We start from the raw sequence: 14,211 nt of genomic DNA, 5'->3' as shown, positions 1-14,211 counted from the left end.
GCGCGTTTAAGCCTTGGAGCTCTCTGGTTGGGCCACGCCGGGCGCAACCATGAGTACGCTGAGCGCGGATATGTACTTTCTTTATGTGCTGATATATGCTGATACATGCTGATATATGTTAATACATGCTGATATATGTTGATATATGTTGATATATGCTGATTTAAGCTGTTAATGATGAATGTTGTTGAGCCGAGTGATGATTGTGCTGTGCTGTGAGATGTTCATGCTGAATTATGATGTTTAAGTTGTATTGTTGTAAAAGTTGAGTTGTGTCGTATGCTGTATGCTGTTATTGCTGCTATGTTGTGCTGTGTTGAATGCTGATATAAACTGTTGTAGGCCGTAAGGCTGAGCTGTTGTAGGTCGTAAGGCTGAGCTATTGTAGGAGATCTCCGAGCTGATATGCGTGACAACGCATTGTGTGCTTAATGTTGTTTTTGTTGAATGATGTGTGTTTTATATGTGATGTGTTGTATGCTGATCTTGCTGAACTTAATGATGTGCTAATAAGCTGTAGCTGTTTATAATTTCTATATATGTATATATATATGCTGATTTCTTTTCACTAGCTTACCCTTGTTGTTTCCATGTGGTTTGGATTACAATGATTATACTGTGTATGGGAGCAGAGCAGGGATAGGTTGGTGTGTTGAGGCAGGTCTGCAGCTGGTAGATAGAGTTGATGTATTTTGTTGTTTTTGGCTACTTAGTGTAGCTATTTTGATGTATTTTGTACATTGAATTGAGCCTCAGGCTAGACATATGTATATATACTTTATTTTTATATATGTATGCTCTATTCTGCGTGGTGCTGTATTGTTTGCTGTGTGACGGCCAGACAAGTCGTTATAATAAAAATTGAAAAAGATAAAAAACTTTGTTAGAAAACTTTATAATTTAAGGATCTATTTTAAAAAATTCTGAAATTTAAGGACATAATTTATATATATATATATATATGTTAAATCTATTTAATATTTACTTGAGATGTTAATTAATTTCATCTTTTAAAAATTTATGAAGGTTTTTAAATATTTTTTTTTCTTTTTAGAGCAGTATGTATGAAATCTTATAATATTAGGCTATCTAGGTGATCACTATCACATGCATTATTATTGGTGTATATTTCATTTTAGGATGTAGGATGTTAAAAAATGAGTGATTAAAAAAAAAAAAAAGAAAGAAAAAGTGTGTACGAAAAGAAAGTACTTCCATCCAAGCTTGCAAGCTACATGATAAGAGTCTCTCTCTACTTTTTATTTTACTTTTTTGTCATGCCATGGATGTGTTTTAATTTTATTTGATGAGAGACTAATCTTGTACTACAATGTTACTATCTCGAAAGATTTTCACAGCAACAAGAATCAAATACGCAATTTTTTTCTACTAAATGACAATCGACCAAGTTGCATCTCTTCTACTTTAACAAATTAAACACAAGAGACAACACGAGAGAGATAGTAACTAAAAAATTAATTGAATGAACCTAGAGAAGTGAGTGATGTGAAGCCTGGAGGAAGAAAGAAAAGGGGTGGACCCCAATGAAGGAACAAAGAGACGAGAAGAAGGTATCCTATTCAACCCTAAGAAAAATATATATATGAGAAATACCTCTTCCATTGTTTTTCACTCTGTGTCATAGGTCAATTATATCAATATATCTTCTCTTAGTGAAAAAGCTAATTACCCACCTAATCAGTGAGATCCAAAATCCTAAATCAATTGAAACAATATTTTAAAAATAAAAATTAATCAATATATAAAATGTTGAAAATAATCAACATATAAAATTAAAAAGGTATAAAATATACTATTTTTAAACATATATTAATAATTTAATTAAAATGATGAGTTCATCCGTCTACTTTCACTATGATGTCACTATACTTAATCATGCTTTGAAGTAACATCAATTAAGTCATGGATGCCAGGTTGTCAACAAAAAAGCAAAATATGAGGCCTTTTCAAGATGGAGACTCCACCTTTTTTCTCCTATCTATAGTTGGAGATATGGGTGATTTAGCCACTGCTTGCATAATAGATATATTAAGTGTTGGGCATAGTCTCTTACACGTGCCAGCACATTATAGAAGAAAAAAAATATAGTTTTGTAAATGGTAATTATCAAGATTCGGAAATATAAATGAAATGGTTCACTACTACAAATTATTAAATTTCATGCAAATTTTCCTTCGAAAATTTTATAAAATTCTGTAAGAAATATGTTTCGTGCAGAATTTTTTACAAAAATTTAGATGCAGGTAAATCGTTGGTAAAAAATTACATTCCACGAAAAAAAATTTGTAAGAAGTTCCCCAGATTTTCCTGCAAAAATTTTTCGTAAGGAATTTCCTGCGATTTTTTCATAAGAAAATTTATAGGTAAATACATTATTTTGGTAAATAATTCTGCAAATAATTTTTCTACAGATTTTTTTCACAAAAAATTTTACAAGAACTTTTTCTATAAATTTTCTTTCTATAGGTAAGTTCACAGGTAATTTTCTTTCTTTTTTTTTAATTTTGCAGAAGGATGAGGACTGGTGGAAGCTATTGAACAATAAGCTTACTGAAAGATGGGAATCCCCGATAACTGTTGAGTTAGTTTCACATGGTTTTGGTTCTACTGGAAGCTTAACCAATGTGATTTCACTGTTTCTGTGTGGATTTTCACTGACACTAGCAATTTCAAATTCAACTTTTGTTTGCTTATTGTGAATTTCGTTTCATTTTTCTTTTGTCTTGATTAGGGCTTAGGATGTACTTTTTGATTGAAGCTACTTGTATTGTGAAATGTAATTGAAGTTGCGTGTCCTTTTTTTGTGATTCAGGAGAAGACCAACAAATATGGAGCCAGGGGTAGGGAAATGGGTATCATATCTAAAATGTGAGAAGAAGTTGGATTCACTAGTTGGTGGTCGTCCAACTGCTCCTCCAGCTCCTAAAGGAATTTACACATATGGCAATGTCGGCAGTGGTATTTACCTTCTTGTATTATTCTTTTCTTTATTTTTGGATGATGTTTATGCTTACCTGTATTGCAAACTTATATTATCTTAATTTGATTTCTAAGAAGAATGTTAGCAACACGAATAGATAGTTAGATAATCATAAAAACATTGTCACACGGAACAAAACCTAATCATGAAATAATGAACAAAAAATAAAACTCAACATGAGTGCATATCATTGGTAAATACCATTACTCAATCTGTGTCCAAGATGTTAAAAAAATATTTTTTTAACTGGACACTGCCATCAGGTAAATACCAATTAAGAACTACAAGAGGCTAAAATGTGTGGTTCAAGTACGAAAGAACCTAAGTGTAAATGGGAATTTTGGGCATATGTAGTATTTTATTCTTTAAGTTGCAGCCATTTGTAAACTAGACCAACCCTACATTTCATAGAGAGAGTAATTAAGGTTCTTAACATATAACTGCAATGTCAATCTATCTTAACTAAAAAAAACATATATATCTAGTCAAAAAATAAAGTATCTAGATTTAAAATCAAGTTAAAAGTAGTTGTACGTAATGTGATTAAGCATCAACACCTATATTAAGAAAAAACACCATTCATTCTTCACTAAGGCTTTGTTCAATCACACTTGCATCATAATAAAAGTAAAACCAAAAAATATTTATTAGTCAAATTTCACATGAAAATTATAAATAAATCACAACAATTAAATAAAGTATATTAAATCAACACACCTATCCCATATGATCACTCTCTTCATCATCATCATCATCTTCACTTTCATTACTAAGTTGAGGTGATGAATATGGATGAGAAGAAGAGCCAACAAACCCCAGCTATTGCATTAAAGTGTGCACTTGGTTTCTAGTATCTTGTATTCTTTCTTAGTAGCTTGCACTTCTTTCCTAGCATCATTTAATTATTATTTCATTTGTAGCTTCTCTTCCTCTTGTCTTTGTAGTGATTCATTTAATGTATGAATTTGATTTCTTAAATCATCAACATCCTCAATAGAAGACATTAATGATTGATTGGAAAATGTTACTAATATTTTTCCCATAGATCCAAATCCAAAGACTTTTCCTTTTTTCTTTCCAATTGCATCTACCCACACATCCAAGTCAGAAGGCGTGTGATTTGTGGATGGTTGGCTATCAGCTCCATCCTCTCCTGGAGTAAATGTTGAGCTTTGAGAGGATAATTCAAACTTTCTTTTTTCAAACTTCTCCTACATCATAAAAAAATTTAATTAAACCCTATGTAGTACATATTAGCTATAACACAATATAGCATTGGACTCTATTATTAATTACCAAATCAATCAATTATAACCACCAAAGCTAATCTTTAAAAAATGTATGAGAAAATTATAGCAGTTATTAATTAATTAACAATATACACACCTTTCTCTATTTATCATCACTATTGAGAGAATAATGACATTACTGTTATGTTTGAGATTTTATTTTAGAATATCATTCTCCTTATTATTACTATTTAAATTAAGTTTTTATTGTGTAAAAAGTAAAAACACATGCAGTTCGGATAGTCTTGCTTTTAATTAGCAAATCAATTTAATTCCTCCTATTTTAACATTTCCATATTGTTGGATCGAGCGCTTACCACTAGGCCAAAAGTTATAGCTGATAGTCAGGGCGTAACTCTTTTTACTTAAGAGCGCAGCAGCCCAAACGCCATGATTCGACAGTGACTTGGCCCATCTAGCCTCCGCCATGGGACAATTGATGCAACCCGCAACAATCTCCCCCTCAGCAATTGCTCCGCTGGGTATCGAACTCATGACCTTGGCTCTGATACCAATTGTTGGATTGAGCGCTTACCACTAGGCCAAAAGCTATAGCTGATAGTCAGGGCGCAACTCTTTTTACTTAAGAGCGCAGCAGCCCAAGCGCCATGATTCGATAGTGACTTGGCCCACCTAGCCTCCGCCACGGGACAATTGATGCAACCCGCAACACATTTGTAAGAAAATAACCAAGGACATGTGTTCCTAAAATAATGTGATGCAACATAAACTAAAAGTAGACAGACCAACCAATCACAATGTCTTGCTTGATATAAAAATGGTGCCATAAAGCACATAAAGCCTCAAGACAAAACTTAATTATCACTAGAACCTATGTATAATATAATATAATATAATATAACCAAAAATTGAATGCACAAAATAAGCATAGACATAAAAACAAACAATCACAACATAAAGAGGTTTAAAAATGCTCACTATATCAATGCAATCTAATAAGAAAAAACAAAGATGAGGAATTTAAAACTTACATAAGCATATTTTGCATGAGAACCCTCCCAACTATGATCTTTTTTTCGATGTGTACGAAAATAGAAATCACTCAATGATGGATTTGTCCCTTTTTCCTTCCTCTGACATAAATAAAATAAGCTTTAGTTCCATTACTCTTGAAAACTAAATTATAAAAATATAATAAATTAATAATACCATTCTCTTCCAATGCAAATGCAAAGATGCACCATCTAAAGACTCGCGATTTCTTTTTTGTTTCACATTTTTTCTTGAAACTTGGGGACTCCCAATTTGCCTTCAATTGTGACCACACACTATCTCCCCTCCAAATTGGTTTTTGATTCAAATCTTTTCAAGCTTCTTGCATTAATTGACACATTTTGGCAACACCCCTTCTCTCAAAATTGCGCCGCACAATGTCGTTATATTGAGGTGGCTAAGAAAATTTTGACTACATGATTTTAAAACACATTTTCAAAATTCATTATAAATAATAGCATTTTTAATCAAAGGTTAAGATATACTTACTTTAAATATATCAAACCACAAATCTCTTTGTCCTATAGATAATTTCTTCCATGGTGGTTTTGCCTCCTCCAAGTTACTACGCACAATTGAAGCAATTGTCCCAACAACCAATTTGTGTTTCTCAAACCTATGTAAAATACCAAAAAATTATGAGTAATTTAAAAATAAATTCTAAAAATTCATTTAAAATGCTAAGTAAATAACATGACTTACCCATCCCCTTCTGGGAGTATTGAAATTTTGTTCCTGTTACTGTCTCCACTAACATGGCTAGATGATGAAGATGGAACTTCATTGACAACAGGGTATTCATGCAGAGTTAGTAAAATATACATTTCATCTTGGTAAAGAGTGTGTCTCACACGCATATATTATTTATTCTTGTTTTTATTTAAATAAGGTACATGGGATTTCATCACCACCAGCATCAAAGCAGTCACCCTCAAGAACAACTAGATTTGCAGGAGGTTTTATAAAGTGATCCAAATTCACTTCTTTTCCTGTTGTACCATCCAAGGAATTCTTTTCTTCAACTACAACATAACAAAAATAAGATATAGCCATTTGCAAATATTTATACTGAAATGAAGCAACAATTATGTAAAAGATAACTTGATTTGGACACACTTGATGAAGGACTAATAGGAGACATAGAAGACTGAATGTTAGAAGGGAGAAGTCTATTATGACATACATTCTCAACAAATCTCCAACTTTGACAGAGGACCAAAGCAGGGAGAACCACATTTTCAGAAATACCACAATGACCGAAATTTAATTGATATTGTTCTAATCCTGAACCAAATAAGCCTAACCAATCTTACCATGTAAGAAGATATGTAAAATATATAATTGGTATGGAACAAACCTATTGTTTAAAACTAAAATTTGTTACGTGAAACTAATCATTATAATATAATAATAGAACCCCTAATGTCATGGTTCTTTTTTGATCATTCACTCATCTCCACTAAATAGGGTACCTGGGATTTCATCTAAGCCCCAAAATTGATCATTTTCTTCACCAGCAACTGCACAAGCACCATTTTCTTCAAGTTGAACAGATGTCCCATCAATATGATCTTGTTGTCTGCCCAGAAAACATTAGTCTAAACAATCAGTGCTGTCTAGTTTCCAAAAACTCAAAAATACAAATGACAGTTAAACACACATTACTTCCAATTTTATGTTCACTTAAAATATGTTATTGATTTTGTCAAGTACCAATACACCAAAAAGGTTTAACTATTAGGTGTAGACACACAGTTGGTTTTCAACTTTTCATATCTCTAATATGGTTGGAACACGGGGCTCAAAGCATGGGCAATGCACAAATACCAACTTTGTGATGAAATTCAATTTTTTATTAACAAGAATGGTAGCAAAGAAGATTAAACTACTGAACACAAGGTCATAAACGCCCTGATACTGTTTCAAGGATGATTTTTCCCTAAAGCTTAAACTGTTAGGTGAAGGTAAATGCCTGGATTCATATTTCTTTTTAGCCTAATTGGCTCTATCAGGTATCAACAAGTTATTTACAGTCACCTTCCTTATCATGAAATCAAAATTATTGGAAAAAAAAATAAAACATGCAACTAGAAAAATTGGTATGAGTATGAGTATTGTAAACAAAGCAAATATTTTGATACAATGTTAACAGACTGATAGGGTAAGAACTGAGCTTATACTTGCACAATATTTGGTCAAAATGGATGAATGGGAAGTCCAAGTTTAAGTAACAAGAATGGAACAAAATATCAAAAGACTAATCTGTGTCATACACATTGATTATCTTTGAAAACAAATTATAGTACTTGCAATCTTCATATATGAAATATTGATCACCCTTGGCTATTGCTGGAGTTTATAGTTCATAGTTATACAACATATTATAGATTATGAGTTCACTTGAATTTTCCACTAGTGTATTAATTGTTTCAGATTGATTGAATAGAAGTTTTATATACATTCTACCCAACTTTTATTTTAATATTATGAATATGATTCACAATTTGAATGGAAACAACAAATAGGAATGATAAGTGTGTGCTTGGTTAAAATTTAAGAACACATGTATAGTTGACGCCAAGACACTTCCTAAATTGAAGCATGTATATTCCAACCTTTTCAGAATCTGAGTGTCTGAACATAACTAGTGACAAACATGTTAAATCACCAACTTTAAATATTGGAGGAGACATACATAATTCTATGACAATATAGATGAGATTATTTGGGCAGCACATGCGGGGAAATGACAATTCAAAAATGGTATGGAAAAAGCTTTGCTAATTACAAGTAATATCTGCTGAAACATTATTTTGAAACAAGCTCAAAAATAATTGGATCTATTATTCAGCTGTAGGAAACTAGTAATCAAACATTATGTGTCACTGTTTACAGATTGGAAAGCTGAAATCGATGTCATAGAAGTGAATAAACATGTAAAATCTATAGAAGAGGAGAAAAATCTTCCATTAACGATGCCAAAACACAATCACACCAGTGCTTACTTTTAGAGACAAAATCATGCCAAGAGTACTTTATTCTAGTCTCTTTTATAATATCCGTCGTTGGTTCTACCAGAGGCTTAATCTACAAACCACAAATAAGACAATCGAACATATATGCACATATGCAAACTGCAGTACATGTACCATTATAGAGCGCACACAATTTTTCAACTGTAGAATGATTTAGAAAAAAGAAAAAGAAAAACGAGAATGAGAAACTGCATGAGAGAAATACTACTCATTAACCGTAGAATCAATCTCCTTTGGATTATCAACTGAATGCTCATTCAAAACATTCCTTAACCTGAAAATTAGTAAAGTAAAAAATCAATTACACTACACAGAGTAAAACAACCAAAATCTTGGTAAAAGGAAACATATAAACCCTAATAGAGAGAAGAATTAGGAAAACGAGAGACAAAACAAAAGGAAAGTTTTTCTTCTTCTTTACCTATGAAGTCACTGGTGCGATGCAACAGAGGAACGATCTCAAGAGGTGACGGAGGAATGAGTTTCTCTACACAATGGATTTATATGCAGTGCGGTGCGGTGGATTTCTCATGTTTCTAAGCGGTGGGTACGGTGTGCGGTGGATTTCTCGTGTTTCATATTGTACACAACAAGTTGTGTGGGTTTCTTGTGGGTGCGATTTGAATTTTAATTTTTTTTAATTTTTAAATTAATAAAAAAAACTATAAATAAATAAATTAAATTAAATATATTTTTATGCTAGTATAATTTATAAGAAAAATTATAGAAAAACATATTTTGACATTATTATAAAATTTAACATTTCTTGCAAATTTATATTCTAAATAAAATTTGAACTTGCGATTTTTTCTAGAAGTTTTTATTGGTAAAAAAATTCATAAAATTCATAATTTTGGTAACAAATTTTGTAAGAATTTTCTGCGAACTCAAAATCACAAAAATACTTGTAACAATTTCTTGAAAATTCTTTTTTGGTAGAAATTTTCGTAGCAATTTCATGCGAATACTTTTTTGCATAAAATTTTGTAGGAAAATGCTATATTTATAGTAGTGGTTGTTGTTGTTTGAGAATAGGAGCAGTAAATTTGATTACATATGTATAAATTATCAAAACTAAAGATTACATGATTATTTCAAGAAAAAATCAAGACTTTTATATGAGTAATTTTGACTATTAATTAACCTAAGATATAATGATTTAGTGATCGTGTCACACTTGGATAAGAAAACATTTTTTCTGGGTATATCTTTTATAGCTTAATTAGCATATAAACGCGTGTTTTGCAGGGGCAGAGTATGTAGGCCACTCAATATAGCCTTTCAAAGTTCTTGGTCTCTCTTTTCATCTCTTGTAATTCTAGGCTGAGTATCTCTATAGAGCACTACTAAATAGTGTAAGTTTGATTATTTACCCACTCAGAGTGTATCATAAGTTTTTAATATAAGTCATGATTCATGTTGACCTCTTCCAAGATGAGTTGTGTTTTGCATTGGTTGAGAAATTGAGCATGTATTGAAAAATTATTCATCATAAATATTGCGTGAAGGGTGGGTCCAACATATTATTAAGGTTAAAATAAGTCTTAAAATGAGATTTTTTTAAAGTTGATAATAATTTTTTTGATAAAAAAATAAAAACATTTTAATGCTTATTAAATAAAAATAGAAATAGGAGCCCAAGAAAATTGTTAGCACACTCTCAAACACTCTTTTGATGAATATACTATCTTTCATTAATTAAAATTTGTAGGAAGTCACCAATTTTGATAAGTCTCACTTCTTGTTTAATAAATTTTTCTCATGATTTTGTAATTTTCAATGAATTTTAACTAATAAAACATGTTTCAAAGTGTGTTGCTAGTTCTCCTTGTAGTGTGCCTAATGTGGTATGTGGAATCCAAACATTCTAAACCATTACATTTTTATAATCAAGTAAATACAATAGTCATAATAACTTATTGACTACAATAAAAATTTAAGAATTTCCAAAATTAAATTAACACTCAAAAAATTCTACATATATAAATAACAAAAATGCTACTAAAATATCACCATAATTTAAATGAACGTGCCATTCAAAAGTCATTAATGTCAAGTTTGTAATTTTTTTTACTTGATTTTAGACTATTTATTGAATTAAATAAACAAGCTTGGTTGAGCAATTAACAGGTCAAACTTAGTAACGTTGTCTATTTTCTTAATGATTAATTAATTGACTATAATTAAAATTCCAACATGTATTAAATTTACCATAGTAAAATTTAATAACTTTAGTGAGTTTTATGTTGATGGTGTTTTAGTTTCGGGTTGAAGTAGACTTTAGAGAGTGTGGATTTAGTTTATATGTTAAGGCATATCCACAAAACCTTGCCAAAACCCTTCTCAAAACCTTAAAGTTTGAAAATTCCCACCAACCCTCACTCTCCTTCCTTTCCCTAAAGGTAGCCTTTGTTACCATATAGTGAAAACACATTAGTGTAGAGGGGACATTCCATGATGGGTGTTTTGGACATTCTATGTCAACTTGGGACGTGACATAAATTTCAACAACATAAAATGTCCACACATTTTATGACAGGTCAACACTCAACATAGAATGTTTACTTTTTATGTTGAGTGGTCAACCCCTATCATAGTATGAGTACAAAATATGGTCAAATGGGACTTTGGTACCCACATTCTATGACGAGTATTAACGTTACCTATCATAGAGTGCGGAACATTCTATGACGGGTGTGACAATACCTATCATATAATATATACATTCTACGATAGGTGTGACAATAGTCATCGTATAATGTCCACATTTTATAACAGGTAACAACACACCCATTGTAGAATAATGTGCCACATTTTATGGCGGGTAATGCTACACCCATCATAAAATGTGGTTATTTTCTAAAATGCAGCTCGTTTTTTGAATTTTATCACATCTACACAACAAATTTATATTCTAGTATATTCTAGTACATTCTAGGCAATTCAAATCAGTATATTATTGTCCATTTGCAATACAAATGTATATAATATATAATATTTATCATTTAAATTGAAATAATGTATAAATTAAACCTATCATAACAATTTATATAATATATAAGTTAATAATAAGTGTCATCAATTAATAACAATGTACACAACTCAAACTAAAATAATGTACACTAATATATATAGATACCAAGAGGATAAAACTAAAACATAGATATCTAACCAACATACACAAATAAAGGTAAAAACAATGTACAAAAACATAAATTACTCCATTTGAATTTCCTCAAGAAAAAATATCTCTATCTTTTACGAATATATTCCATGTCTTCATAGGAAAATGAATGGAAATTTTTGAATACCTACCCAATTAATTCAAAGTATAGATAATATAAATATTAGTTAATTATTACACTATTGTAGAATCATTTATACTAATAAATTTGATTTTAAAATATATTTTCTCTCTCCATGAGTCCCTAATGTAGTTGATAATTATGGTGAGCGTATGCTTCATAATGTAATAGTCACACTTAGGATTACCAACTTTATGTGGGCATTATAATATAAAACATAAGTAAATCATACTTTGAATACATTTTAATTGAACTCTAACTACTATTTAGTTGACAGTTGACTTACTTTGGGGGCAATATGAACATTTTAAATTAAACACATTACTGGTTTTAAGTCTGAATATTTTCTCAAAATCATTCATCATGGTCATCACATATAGCATGTACATCGTCATTGTCATTGTCTACATTCAACCTAGGCATGCGTGTGAAAAAGGAAGAAGTCTCACAAATGTTAAGTGTTGAATCTTCGTGGTTATCGATACTCTGCATGCTTTTTCTTGTAGAAAAATTAACCAATTTTGTTAGTAGGATTAGTAACATAAAACACTTATTTTGCTTGTTTTTCCATGATGAATGACTCATATTTAGAACCTTCCTTCTATAGGTTAACCAAGGTATAATCTAGATCATTCACTACAAGAATTTTGCGGATTAGCAAGGGAATTTAGCGAGGGATATAAACTCAAGCTAGTTGCTCGCTAATTAGCGAGGGAATAGCTTGGATTTATATCCCTCGCTAAATTTCCTCGCTAAATAGGAACATTTTGCGACCAACCTTTATTTCCTCACAAATCCTCCGCTAAAGTTAGTGCTTATTTAGCGAAGAACTGAGGTCCTCGCAAATTCCTAGCAAACCCCTCTCCAAATTATGACCCAAAATAAAAAAAAAATGAATTATATCCCTCGCAAATCCCTCGCAAATCCTTCGCAAATTAGTGAGGGAAAAGTGTTGTCGCTAATCCCTCGCTAATTAGCAAGAAAATAGCTTGGATTTACATCCCTCGCTAAATAAGAACATTTTGCGACCAACCTTTATTTCCTCGCAAATCCTCTGCTAAAGTTAGTGCTTATTTAGCGAAAAACTGAGCTTCTCGCAAATTCCTAGCAAATCCCTCTCCAAATTATGACCCAAAATAAAAAAATGAATTTTTCATCTAGCGAGAGATTTTCTTGTCGCAAATCCCTCGCTAATGAGTTATAAGTATATCCCTCGCAAATCCCTCGCAAATCCTTCGCAAATTAGTGAGGGAAAAGTATTGTCGCTAATCCCTCGCAAATAAGAGATTACCCAAAATAGGGATTTTTTGCTCAACATGTTTTTTTTTACTCCATCTTTTTTAATAAATTTAATTTAATTTACCTTTTCTCCATAACTCTCTCTCTATATATATATATATATAGAGAGAGTTTTGGAGATAAGGCAAATTAAATTAAATTAAATTAAATTATATATATATATATATATGTGTGTGTGTGTGTTTGTGTGTGTGTATGTGTGTGTGTGAGAGAGAGAGAGAGAGAGAGTTTTCTTTTTAATAAACATAACTCTATTTTCTTCTCTCTCGCCACATCAGTATGCTATAATACTTTTCGTTTTTATAAGTTTTTTGTTCCAAATATTATTTTATTTTTATATAATTGTATTTTTAGTACATTTATATCATATATAAATAAATCTTAAATGAAAATTTTATTATAATGTTATGAAAAGAAATACTACTTTTTAAAGTATTTATTTTACTACTAATGTATTTTCTATAATTAATAAATATTGCATGATTGTGTAAAGAAAAAAATACACTTACTTTTTCTCCAAAAAAAAATATAAACGCGTATAATATTAAGTAATATTCGTTTCAGTAGTTTGAATTATAAAAATTTTAATCAACTTAATTTAATTTTTTATTTAAAATTATTCAAATTAAAAAGCAATATTAATATTATAAGATGTAAAAGTAATAAATACATGAGATTTAAAACAAAACGGATTGCATAGAGTAAATATTTCACTTCATTTTTAATTTATTTTAATTTTTTTCAAATACAAGTATTTTATTATTTTTCAAACTAAAACAACAACTTATTATTGTGTATAATTTTTTTTCAAATATAAGTATTTTATTATTTTTAAAACTAAAATAACAACTTATTACTGTGTATAATTTCTTTTCTTATATTTATCTTTTTTTAATATTATTTTGAAATTTAAAATAATACCATATTAGAATTTTAATAGTATATCTTTTTGTATATTTTTATTAGTATTATTTCTATTTAGTTTGTTGTTATTTTTATTTATAATTTAAATTAAATTTATTTATAAAGATAAAAATTATTTAAATTTATCAAATAAAAATTTAAAAGAGTTGAAAGGTACGGTGAAGTTGGCATTATTGTTGTATCTGTGCGCGCAAGGAACCCTTACTTACTCTTGGAGTGTTGGTTCTTAGTTCACACATTTCCCCTCCTTTATTCTATCTCTCAATTTTTGGTCATTTATTTTCTTCATATGCATTTTTCGTTACTTGAGAGATTCTATTTTCTTCAATCCTTCATTCATTTCA

At 30.3% G+C, this 14,211-nt stretch overlaps 1 long non-coding RNA gene across 1 annotated transcript; it reads right to left on the bottom strand.

Moving 5' to 3' along the window:
* Positions 1-3,016: 3,016 nt before the first annotated feature.
* On the bottom strand, positions 3,017-7,649 carry LOC145954305 (uncharacterized). The gene is made up of 6 exons (XR_014431496.1): positions 6,777-7,649; positions 6,007-6,326; positions 5,794-5,920; positions 5,461-5,716; positions 5,283-5,384; positions 3,017-4,212 (listed from the first exon to the last, which is right to left on the bottom strand). It is a non-coding gene; the product is annotated as an uncharacterized LOC145954305 (long non-coding RNA).
* Positions 7,650-14,211: the final 6,562 nt, after the last annotated feature.

This window comes from Cajanus cajan, chromosome 2 (assembly GCF_000230855.2).
Source record: "Cajanus cajan strain Asha chromosome 2, NIPB_CcT2T_4, whole genome shotgun sequence".
In the NCBI taxonomy this organism is placed as follows: domain Eukaryota; kingdom Viridiplantae; phylum Streptophyta; class Magnoliopsida; order Fabales; family Fabaceae; genus Cajanus; species Cajanus cajan.
This window is presented reverse-complemented; position numbering and strand designations above follow the sequence as displayed.